This window comes from Mastacembelus armatus, chromosome 2, assembly GCF_900324485.2.
Source record: "Mastacembelus armatus chromosome 2, fMasArm1.2, whole genome shotgun sequence".
In the NCBI taxonomy this organism is placed as follows: Eukaryota; Metazoa; Chordata; class Actinopteri; order Synbranchiformes; family Mastacembelidae; genus Mastacembelus; species Mastacembelus armatus.
In genome coordinates this window covers 9140861-9153382 of record NC_046634.1, presented here as the reverse complement: position 1 = coordinate 9153382, position 12522 = coordinate 9140861, and positions in this window count along the sequence as shown.

Genomic DNA, 12522 nt, shown 5'->3' with positions numbered 1-12522 from the left:
ATTTATTTTAATGTTGTCGTATCCAAGGTTCACTATTCATGCACAGCAAAACAAAAAAAAAACAACAACAAAACAACACTAAATGGGAACTAAGCAAATACTCAAAGCCGTGACATAAAACACAGGCCAGGGCCATAATTATAAGACTCATTACTGTAGAAAACACGAGAGATAAGTAAGAAAATATGTCCTGAAATATTCTTGGAAATACTGAACCGATGATGCAGGGAAACCAGTCCAGTCATTTTTATTTATACAGCTCAATGTCACAACTAACAGATTTGCCTCAAGGGACTTTCTCATCTATGTTCCGCTTAAGATTTCAGACTGATACAGAAAACCAACTCTAAACCAGTTTTTAACTGGAAATACGTCAAGTTAACCCAAATCCTCACGTTCGAGGTCTAAAACTGAAGTTGGACGTCACACACACCTTTCCCTCAGCGACGGCCAGAGGGAAGGAATCCCACAGCTATATTTGTGACACACACACACACACACACACAGGGCAGCCAGCAGAGAGTGTGTTTGCAGTTTTCCATTCGCCTCATTTCAGCTCTCACTGTATCACCAAACAATCACATACTGTGGTGACCTTTGACCTTGCTGTTGTGTAAAAAAGGCAAACAGTGAAGGAAAAATCAGGTGTAAGGACCAAGAAAAGTCTCAGCAGGCGTCTCAAATGGTGTTTGACAGAACAGGATGTTAAAATATTTAATCCTGTGCCCGTGTGATACACAGCCTGTGTCTGCAGCTGCACGGCGACGTGCTGAATGGCCGCTGGCCCCGTTGTCCTGTGGTCTGCAGGGTGTAACCACTGGCTCGCTGTGAATGCCCCGTGCTTATCGCCATATTTTGCAGTGCGCTAAGTCGACCACAGGCGTTTTCACACCGCGGCTTTCTGACGTTTACATGGCTTCACCTGCAGCACCGACTCAGCGTGACTGAGTGTGGGTTTCAAACAGCACTGCAACCTGAGAAGTATTACTTGGGTTACAAGTGTGTTTCTCCTGACATCTGACAGACTTGTTTTGGCCGCAGCCGTGGGTGGAAATTGATTTAGAACCTGTCTTTCCGTCTAAAAGCCTAAAAGTGATATATGGAAGAGTGTTTGCTTTATATTTGTCTCAAGTACTCATTCTAGACTGAAGACCTCACTAGGTGTCAGTGTCTTATAGTGTCTTGTGTTGGAAATCCTAATTTTTTTTTTAAGCAACACACAATAAACTGGCACAATATAAAACGTGGAAAACATTCAGTTTTAAAAGTGTTAAATCTCTGATCCAATAACGGCCGACGTCACGGGTTCAGTCAAGTCCTGAGCAGTTCAACCAAAGTGAGTAAAATAATCTGCAAAGAAAAACGTTTGCATGGACACACTGTGTGATATAAAGCCACTATAGTTTGTGGAATGGGAAGCCAGGTATGTCCTAGTCTATACAGTGAGTACTCCCAGTTCTTGGCAGCTCTCAGTGTAAATGCAAGCTGCCATATAGAACAGCAGATGTTTGAAAGAGTGGCATTGTTAAGGCACCCCTCCCTGGAGAGGAACCGTTCTTTACCACAGTATTTAATATTCACATGTATTTCTTCTTGGAGACATATTGAGGCCAACTGGAGTCTCTGTCATCCTCCGCTCCAAACAAATCATCAGCAGGGGAATAACGATGAGCACTGTTTCATCTTTGTTATTCCATTATTTCTCGCATAATTGACGGATATTAACTTCCCATCAAGCAAGTCTAATTATAATCAATCCTCCAATAAGGCTCACGATTAAGAGAGCAATTTGATTGGCTCAAGTTTAACCCCAGAGGCTAATGAAGACATGCACACAAACAAATTCATCACGCTGATAGTGTGTCAAACAAACATCTGGAGGAGGATTTTTGATTCAGGGTCTCTGACGGAGCAACATGTTTGTTCCTCGTGACCTTGTCTGCTCTCTGTCTATTTAAATGTAGTCCATGTTCTTAGTCGGAGTGATTTGTCTTGTATCTATGCAGCGAACCGCATCTTTCTCTGCTCTCTGTTTTGTGAGCACATCAATCTGTTTGAAACTGTTTTAAAGACTTAGCATTAATCCAGCTGTTTTGGCAGCTTTAGAACTTGCAGTATGGGCTTCCTGTTACAAACTCTTCGTGTTTGTTGATCTGCTGTTTACTGAGGCTAGTTGCTTCCTGGAAACCGGGGCAGGTTCGAGTCTCACACAAGTGTTAGATGCCTTATTGTTGAGTTGGCTCAGACACAGGGGTGCTGCTGTACTCCCCCTGTGCTTTTGTTTGGTTTGCTTTGGAGCAGTAATATCTTGGCTTTGAGTAGCTCCTGGGGAGTTTTAACATCGGTCAGTCGAGTAAACGAGAATTAGGTAACAAAGAGTATCTGTAAGTTTAAGAAATCAGGACTCCAGGAAACAGGTTTTGTAATTTTCCTCTTCACACTCCGGCTCTGCAATGTAGTCAACCCTAAAAATAGAATAAACAGGATCAGAAATGAAATGAAAGAATGTGGACACAGGGGTAGGACAGTGCAGTAGTAATAGGGATGGACAGTAATAGGACAGGGGCAAAAACAAGGTAAACCACTGAAGTCTGTCGTGGTTATTTTCAGAATGACGACTGAAACTCCCTTAGAGAGAAGCTCTGTCAGACTTGAATAATTCTGCTGTCATTTTCATGACGAGGACGCTCGGCGACGTGCACGTTTTTGCTTAATTCTGCTTTATTTATACTGGAGCATCTGAGACCAGGTGCAAATCATACGTTTGCTTCCGCTGCTGCTGTCTGATGCCTTGCTCCAGGGCACCATTAGGCAGTTTCATTGAATGCTGTAGATTTAAACCAGCAACTTTTGCCTTATGCAGTGAATTTTCAGTTAATATTTGCCTACTGCTGTTTGCTGCTATAAATCCTCCTTTTGCATTTGCTGAAGGACATTCTCTTTCTCACATGTATGGTGGATAATCCTGCCTTTTGAAGTAAATCCTGCATTGTAGCTTAGTAACCTGATGAGTGGAGTACCTGTAAATCCTCGCTTCAATGAAACTGGAAGGAATAAAAGACAGTGGCCAGGTTTGATGTCAATGGCTCCTCACTCGCTCAGTCAATGCCCCGAGCCCGAATGAAAGATGAAAGGCCTGGAGAAAGTGAGCAACGTTTTTAGCCAACAAAAGCATCTCTGTGCTCACAGACACTCCAGCAAGCATCGATCTGTACCACTGAGCTACAACCCCCCCCCCAACCTCCACAAATGGATCTGATTGAACACGCAAACTCAGCTTCGAGTCACGTATTTTATTCTCATGTCTTCTCTCATTTGTCACTTCCTTAGTTAGACTTTTTATTTCTGATGCTAATTAGTATTTTTTGTGCTATTTGTGAGTAATTTTGCTTAAGTTTTGTATTAGTTCATTGTTGCATCATGAGATTTAGCAGAAGAGGCTTTGGGAGCTGTACTGTGTTATACTGACACAGGTGTTTCTATTGTTTTGTCCATTTACTTTACATTATTACTTTTTTTTACCTTCTTGAAAGGATGAATCACCACAGGACCGTTGTATTAGACTGCATTAGTGGAGATGTACCTAATAACCCGTCGACAAAAGGGTTCAGCTGTATTCTGACAGCCTAATTGAAAATGTGCGACCAAATCAAAAGTTGAAATAGAAATCAAAAAGGAAGGCAGACCTGGAATAAAAACGGAGACGTACGGCAGGTGAAACAGCCACGCTGCTTCTTGAGCACGTCTTTGCATGTCGTCCTCCACATCAACTGATGGAAATGAAATGAAAAGTCTGAGGTGGAGCGAGGCAAGGACAAATATATGTTTCTTAGCAATGATGCATAACATCCACAGCAGGCAGGTCAGCGAGGGGTCAGATATTACAGTGAAAGGGTTTGGTATAATACTTGATTTATAGTAAGTGACTTTCACTCTAAATCAAACAGCGCGCTGTAATTATACTGCTCCTCAGAGGACGGTATGTAACCTGTGGAGAACATAGACCTCATTACAGTTACAGCAGCGTATTTATTTTGGGTTACGTCTTGTTTAAAGTTTGACAGTTTAACTTGAGTGCAATAAGCGCCTGCTCAGCTATAAAATCAACTCATTTACAGTCTCCACAAGGAAGAAGACACACTCTCCCTAAAGGTCTTTATTCTCATTACTACACAGATGCATGAATAAAAGTCAGACCTCAGTCAGACGTGGGAATATGTGCTGCTCCTTGTTGCCGCTCAAGAATCAACAGCCATGACCTAAACTGTATTTATTGTTTGCAATACATTTAAGAAATCAGAAAGATGACAGTAAGGCTGATACTTAGCTGTATATTAGCACTAAACATCATATTACGGCAACTCCTGATACTGGATTTCTCCTCATTTCTGCTGTAAATATACGTGTGTGTGTGTTAATGCTGCTCCAACATGGCCGCTCGTCCTCATGTGAAATCATCGTCTTCTTCTTCCAGCTCTCCTCTTCTGGCTTTTCCAGCCACGAAACAAGACATTTAGACAGAGTGAAATAAAATGGCTTTTTATTGCACCAGGTGTTAAAATCACTTCACATGGCAGTCATCAGATTTTCACAGCATCTGGCATCCAGGCAGTGTGTGTGTGTGTGTGTGTGTGTGTGTGTGTGTGTGTGTGTAAGTGTGTGTGTGTAAGTGTGTGTGATGATGTCATGTGTCACCACCTTCACTGGGGGCGTAGATTTGGTCCTGTCTTTCCTTTTCTTTCCTTTTGTTTCCATGATATTTGCAAACATTGACTGTTCTTTGTTATTTCTCTTTATTTTAAGGGTATTAACATAGACCCCATGAAGACTACTCTGGGGAACCTAGTGGGCCTTTTACGGCTTTTACGCGACTGTCACACACTGTGTTTGTTTATTGAGATCTCTTCTAGCTCGAGACTAATCTCCCACGAGTCCATCTAACGTTATGAATTTAGGACGTAGACACGCAAATTTCCATTTTAAGGCCACACAGTTCAATTAGACGCTGCAGCTCTCCTGAGGAAGGCTGTGTGTTACAGTCCAAAGCTCCAGACCTGGAACTAATGAACTCTTTGGTGAGAGCTGCCGCTTCCAGCATCAACAATGAACCTTCAAACTCAAGAAGTGATTAGTGTTTAGTGCATTTGCGAGGCTTTTATTTTCTCACAAACCATCACGTGCACCTGAAGGACAAGAGTTTGGCACGGCTCCCATCCACCCATCATCTTCATTATACGTATCATAAAGACTGTGCAGACTCATTTAATTCTTGACTGATCCTCTTTACTCTCTGAGCCCTCATGCAGAAGGTTGCTGGCTTGAATCTTTGGAAAACAGTTTACAGTCTAAAAAGTGAAAATGTCCTGCAACGTGCAGACAACAGATTCTTTATTTCCCAGCAGTAAAACTAGAGGACATGACGATGTGGCTTTTCCAGTCAGAGACATATATGTGAATATAACTGAACCCACAGATTCACCATGAGAGGAGACATTGTATTGTTGTTGTTGTTGTTGTTGTTGAAGGTCATCTGTACACAATTTGCATCCACACATTAAAATGCACTCACTTAGCACTAACTGCACCTATAGGCTATTGTTGCTGTGCACGCTCTGCCAAAGTGCCTGCGTGCACAGTGCGTAAAAACCAGTTGCACTGTAGCTCCAGGCAGTAATGGATCCGAGCCCATGTAATTGCCATGTACAGAAGGTCCTTTCTCTCTCCTTCCTAAATGCCCTTTAAAGCTCATTGTGTAATGTCAAACACATCAACCACATGGATGTTGAGGGATCTGGTTCAATTCTTCATCCTGTGGAGAAAGAAATCATCTGCAGATGAGGTGTTTTGGCCTTGACAGTACTGTTGTGATGTGTTAATCCAATTCTCGGCAGCGCTTTCTCCACAGGCAGCTTATGTACATTTCCTCGATTAACACCTCCTTCCTATTTTGGGAGCTCAGGGAGTCATTTCATGGTAACCACATTTGCTTAATTACATAAGAGAGACAAAAAGAAACAGAGAGAGAGGGAGAAGTCTGGGCGCTGCGAGGCAGACTGCTGCGCAGCTCTTTAGCTCTGAGACGATGCTCTGACTCGACTCCAAATGCAATAAATGCTGGCCGAGCGCCGAGGGCACTCCAGGCAGATGAGGAGGACTGTTGGAGGGAACAAAGCCGGTGTTCTGGCGCCTGATGGTTCAACCTGCAACTATCCAATAACCAGATTTTAACATGAAATTCTGGCGCTGCTAGATCTCATTAATTTGTAATGAAATGCTGTACTTTACCTCTCCGGTCAACCAACTTCCCCGCAACCTGCCTCGTCCGCTTCTGTTTCAGTTAGTGATTTCCCACATTTCCCAGAATGACTTGATCCCCTTTCTCGAAACCAAAATCTGTCTTGAGCAGCTGCATTGGATTCAGGACTATTTCCTGCTCTTGTGCATAAAGAAATTGATCTCAGCACCTCTTCTTTGATGGATCCCTCCTTGTTGGATTAATGGTTTTAGGTGGGAAGTGTAAGAACAACAGAGTATTGGGTGTCCATCCCGAGGTGTTGATCAAAAACCTCAAACTAAAGGTAGAAATCAGGGCAAAGATCTGTGCTGATACCCTTTAATTTAGATTTTGATCTTGCAGGGACCTTCTAAACAAGTGACAAATGAGATTTTTTTCTTTTACAGAAAAGAGGAAGCAAGAAACAAACAAAAAACAGGAATCTAACCTTTATCTGAAACGTGTTTTCTGGTGACAACCGAGAAACATTCATGGTAAAGGCCAAACAATTCAATAATAAAAGATCAGTTAACATTTTCAAAAGCACAAATATACAAAAATGGCTCAATTGCTGCAAAGAAAATTAAAAATACTGAGTTCCTGGTAGTTGGTCCATCAGTCGGCTCCATGCTCAGAGCTGCAGCCAGTCAGAAAGACGACTGGTCTTCTCAAATACATTATCTGTCTGCAGGAGCACACACACACACAGCACACATACTGCACTCAGTCTGTCTGTTCCTGGAAGGATTTGCACACACTCACACACACATGCACACACACACACATGCACACACACACATTTAAGTATAATGCACTCACTCTCCTGTTTGCCAGGTCTCTCTCTCTCACACACACACATAAACATGTGACAACACTTCAGTGTACTTGATGTTATAAAAGCAATTCAAGAATTTTTAAAACCAACATTGTGGTTTTTTCCCCCCCCCTTCATTTCTTGATGATTTTGAAACGTGCATCATTTGCAGGCAGGAGCAGGCAGCGTTTTAAATTATTTAAATTATACAACAGTCTTCATCTCTGCTGGAGTCCTGTCATCAGTGGATTCACTCACAGCTCAGACACCAGCGTAGGTGAAACATTTACAAACTGCAAAGTGTCCTGACTGCAAAGCTGGAGGAAGCTCTACTGGATGTGTTACACCATCTTTTTATTTAAACCCTGTGTCTGTCGCACACTCCTTCACACACACACACACACACACACACACACACACACACACACACATTTTGCTTTCTCTGTATTTGTGTGTTTCTGTTGATGCATGATTTGGATGCGTTTGCTCATTTTGTGTGTATTCCTCTGTGTGTGAAGTAACGCAACACCACACACAGACACACACCCCTCTTAATGCAAACACCAACATTAATTTCAATTATTGTTCTTTTTCTTTTTGCGTTGCCAATGAGAAATAAATGAAAACAACAACAACAACAACAACAACAAATCAAAGCAGCCTGTGTTTCTCCTCCAAAGGCCACAGGAGGAAGAAGTATTCCTCTGACACCTGACGCTTTCTATTTTAAGTCGACTTTAAGTTTTTAATTTGGATTGATTACAGTGGCGTAGGTGTTGCGGCGGCCGCTATAATGAATGCTCTGGGAGAGCGAGAGCTGAAGAATTATTAATGAGACGCTTAAAGGTGAAAGAACATGAGGAGGAGAGAGAGTGGAGAAGAGGCTGATAAATGAGGAGAACCGAGGAAAGGGGGAGGAGATGGGAGGGAGGGAGGGCAGAGTTTGATATTTGGGTAAGAAGAGGGAAAAGGTGAAGTGGATAAAAAAAAAGAAAAGCAGGAGCGAAGAAACAACAAACCGGTGTGTGTTGCTGTTGTGTGACCTCCGTAAATTCACCCAAACACAGACTTGAATGGAAGCTGCTTTGCCTGATTGACACACATTCTGCTCGCTCATCTCCGAGCTCCTGTGAGAGTTTTTTTTTGGCAGCGGTAACTGGCAAAGATGGTGGCAAGATGGCGAGAAATGAGCCCAGCTTCACAGATCTTTGAATAACATCACAGACACCACAACCACATCAGTATTATCTTAAATGTCCTGCCTGATTTCTTCATATCCTGCTGTCGTAACAAACACAGTATACTCTACTGTGCTCTTTGCATTTATAATCACACAAATAATCACAGAAACATTAACATTTTCAAGTTATCACGTCAGTTGTTTTCACGCCGTGATAATGTTACTATAATAAGTAGCTGTTGTTGTGAGGTGATTGATTCCTGTAGAAACAGCTCACCTGGTGCAGAAATATCAAGCTACGAACACGTGTTAAGTCCTCAAAGGTTCATGTTTTGGAGATTTAGGTTTATTGCCCAACAACAGACATATATCACCCTGTAAGGGAGACTGGAACGGAGGGGTGGAAAGTAAAGGAAGAGGGGGAATGATCTCTGTTTCTGTTTCTAACAACGTTACCTGAGTAAGCACTGATGCATGGCCATGCTGTGTGTTCTGGAGAGGCTGCACACACAGTGGTATTAATAAAAGTGATCCCCATTGTGCTGCAGATGTGTTCCCCATTAGTCTCCGCTCTCCTATAGAAAGCCAAAATTGATTATCGCTGCAACGCCTTCCAAACACTGAGGTTTGTGTTGTTGCTGCTGAATAGAAAAACATCTCCAGACGAGGTGAAGCAGAAGGCTGAGAATCGATTTTCACTTTGAGGAGCTTGTATTGGTGGATTGCTCCCCTCCTCAAGCCAGACGTTTATCCTCGAGGATCTGAAAATTGCTTCCTAAGCCTTCAGGTTTTGTTCAAAGGTTCTTTGCAGAAATGAAAGGTTCATGGTCGAGCACGGAGAGATTCCCTATGGAACCATTTTGGGATTCCCACCATGTTCTGAAGGTTATTTGAAAAGCAGAAAAAGTAGATAAAGTTCAAATCCTGAAAATGTCTGATTTTCACCTGCTCATGGCAGATCTGCGAAAAGTAACAACAATAATAATGTGATCACTTTATTTGGCTATTTCAAAGTTGAGCGATATTAAAGCTCAGTTCATAATTTGTTAAAAAGACAAATTATGCAGTGAAAATACCATGCATCACTCTGTGTGTAAGCATTCATATGAAAATCATTTTAATTTTCATCATCTGTGCAACCATTACTTTCTAATGTGTTTGTGACAAAGTGGGGCATCAATAAACTTCACAGAATAACCAGAAACCATCAGCTTCTCACAGCAGCATTAAGGCTGAGAAGAAAAATGATGTGGTGGCTCTGAAACGCACTTAAAGTAAATGTTAAAACTAAACTCTTAGTTAATGTCAGAAACTAGATTTTTATTCCGGAAAAGATACAAAATATATTAAGTTTTTTCCACCTTCTATTTTGAGTGGAACCCAGTTGAATTAAAATAGAAATGCAGATTTCTTGCAGCCTACTCTGAATGTACAGTAGCACACAGCGTGACAGCTGGGATTACTGTCACTAGAGACAGCAAAGACACACACACACACACACACACACACACACACACACACACACACACACACCTGTCAGTGCCTCACCTGATCCTGCAAGAAAAACATCAGCTTGAGGAAGCAGCAGCCGTTTCCCGAACAGCAGCTATATATAATACACATTATTTGCATAAGACGAACGTACAGCAACTTGATTTTGGTTGTTTCAGTGCTGACAACAACATCGAGGAAAACACTCTCAATAATATTTCAGCCTGTTTAGATTCAATTATTCTCTAATGCTTCAGCCCAGCGCTGCCTTCAGAGCACTGGTTTACATCACGTTACATCCATGGATGGATGGATGGGTGGATGGATGGATGGATGGATGGATGGATGGATGGATGGATGGATGGATGGATGGATGGATGGATGGACGGATGTGTTTGCCAAATCACAATACAAATCATCTCAAGACACTTTACAAAAACAGAAAAACCCAACAAATCCCTTATGAGCAGCACTTGGTGACAGTGGAGAGGAAAAACTCCCTTTAACGGAAGAAAAAACCTCCAGCAGAACCGGGCTCAGTCTGGGCGGCCACCTGCCTCGACCGGTTGGGCTGAGTGGATAGAGCAGAGAGAAAAGAACAGCAACAATAAACAACAAATAGACACTGCAGGTTGGTGGGGCCAGTAACTGCACATCAGCAATATACAGCTCCAGGACCAGGGACACCTGCAGAAGGTACAGAGAGAGAGAGAGCACAAACTAGGGGAGAGAGAGCTGTAATGTTGTTCTGCAAGTGACAGTGGAAGAGATTTTATTTGTTTGCAGAGGTATGTAGTCTAACTGGGGAAAAAATGATCACCTTTTACCCATAAATAATGTTCTGTGCCTCATTGCTGAGTAAGAGATAACAGAGAACCCAAACCCACAAAGAGCAGGTAGAAATAAAGTCAAAGCCTACAGCTCAGAATCTTAAAGTCCATCCAGAACATTTTGTGATGGAAAAGACATTTTCATGAGAAGAGTGGAGAAAGTGACAATTATGTCCTAGTTGGTCACTACTCAAGATTTTTGAGATACCTATGAAGATCCAAAGTAAGTGCTGCTGAATCAGAGAACCTGCTTTACATTAGAGCACACTTTCTGCATTATTAACTCTGGTCTGGTGCTGTTGCATTTCTAAGCAGCCTCTAGAGCGTCTAAATCTTAAAAGAGTGCATGGAGAAAGGGTGACCACAGCATGCAGGGGGGACGGCAAGTGAAGGCGTCACAGGCTGGTGCTCGGCAGAGTAAACCGTATAATCAGCGGCGTGTGTTGCCTGGTAACAACTTTCTGTCTCCTCACTTCCACTTCACAGTGACTTTTTCTGTTATCGCACATTTTAAACATCAGTGCTGTTGATCTGGTTAGAGTATATTCCGTGTCTGATTCTGCCTCTGTCGTCCCACGACTGTGTCCTGGCAGCGATGCAGATTTGTTGTTCGCCAAATGCAACAAAGGGAAGTGGTTTAACTGCTTTAGGATTCAGGTGCTTCTCTGTGGACAAAGGTCTTTGCAGAAACAACATGGAATCACTAAAGTGGATGCAAATGAATATACACAGCACTGACAGCTCAGGTAGCAGGTCAAAAACACAAGGAAGAAGCAGCAGTGAGGCTAATGGGGCAATGCCGGGTCACTGGCATCATGAGTCTGTGGCAAAGTGGCAGAATCTGATTTCACAAGTTGAATTAATATAATTTAATGAAGCCAAAACTAAAGCCAAAAAAAGAAAAATATGCCGCAGTTGTCAGTGAAGTGTGTTTCTAGTTTCTGTTTACCACTTAAAAAGTTTCTAAAAATGCTCAGTAAGTTTGCAGCTTGTGATTTTTCTCTGTTTTCTATTTTAATTACATTTGCTGATAAGCCTTGTAATTACAGAAACTGGAAAAAACATGAGGAATCTGACATCTCTGGCCAAGAATTCAGTTTTCTGTGATAAATGACTCATTTGTTAATTGTCTCTTCTTTGCTCATTTTAATCTTCTGAGTATCTGCTGTATTTGATTTATAGCTCTGATTGATTTTGCATTGGCTGACTCTTTACAGGTGGGGTCTATTCCCTCTTATGTATTTGTGAATAATCTCTAAAGTCGTACTTTCAGCTCATCAAATTGCCTTTTCCAAATCTCCCTCTTCATCGTTTGAAAGCTACTGGCCATCGTGTTTTTATAATTAATACATCATCTGTTTGTTGGAGTATTACAAAATACAACTGTGGTTGGAAGTGCTATTGAGAAATGTTGATCAGCATGTGTGCTGGCACCTGTCCTGGTCAAATGTGCTCAGAACAGATCCAGCACACAGGAAGTTTTGCACTGCGTTGGCACGTTCGTGCGCTGCAGTCAGCAGCAGAAGCCCTGTAGTATCGCACATTGCTCAGTGTGCAGGTTTTACTGACTCAAACAAACAGCGAGCCGTTCTCAAATGTCAGTTCAGTTGCATATGGGTGTTGGAGAGGGTTAAAGTTAAAGAGATTTCAGCTTTAACTGTGGGCTGAAGGAAAGGAGTTCTAATTAGCAAAATTTTATTCCTTCCACCGAGGAAGTTTGATTTACACAAGCTGGAGTTTTGGCAGTCCCTGCTTCACCAGAGAGTCACACATTCTGGGCTCACTGTGAGCTAAAAGAGATGTTCAAAACTTGCATTTTTCTGATATTTTCTCTGATTATATAATTTGTTTCATAAGTTGTTGAATTATTGGATTTTTGTGGATCTGCTTCCTGCCCCCAGATCTCTATCGTGTTTTAGACCCAGCACTTTCT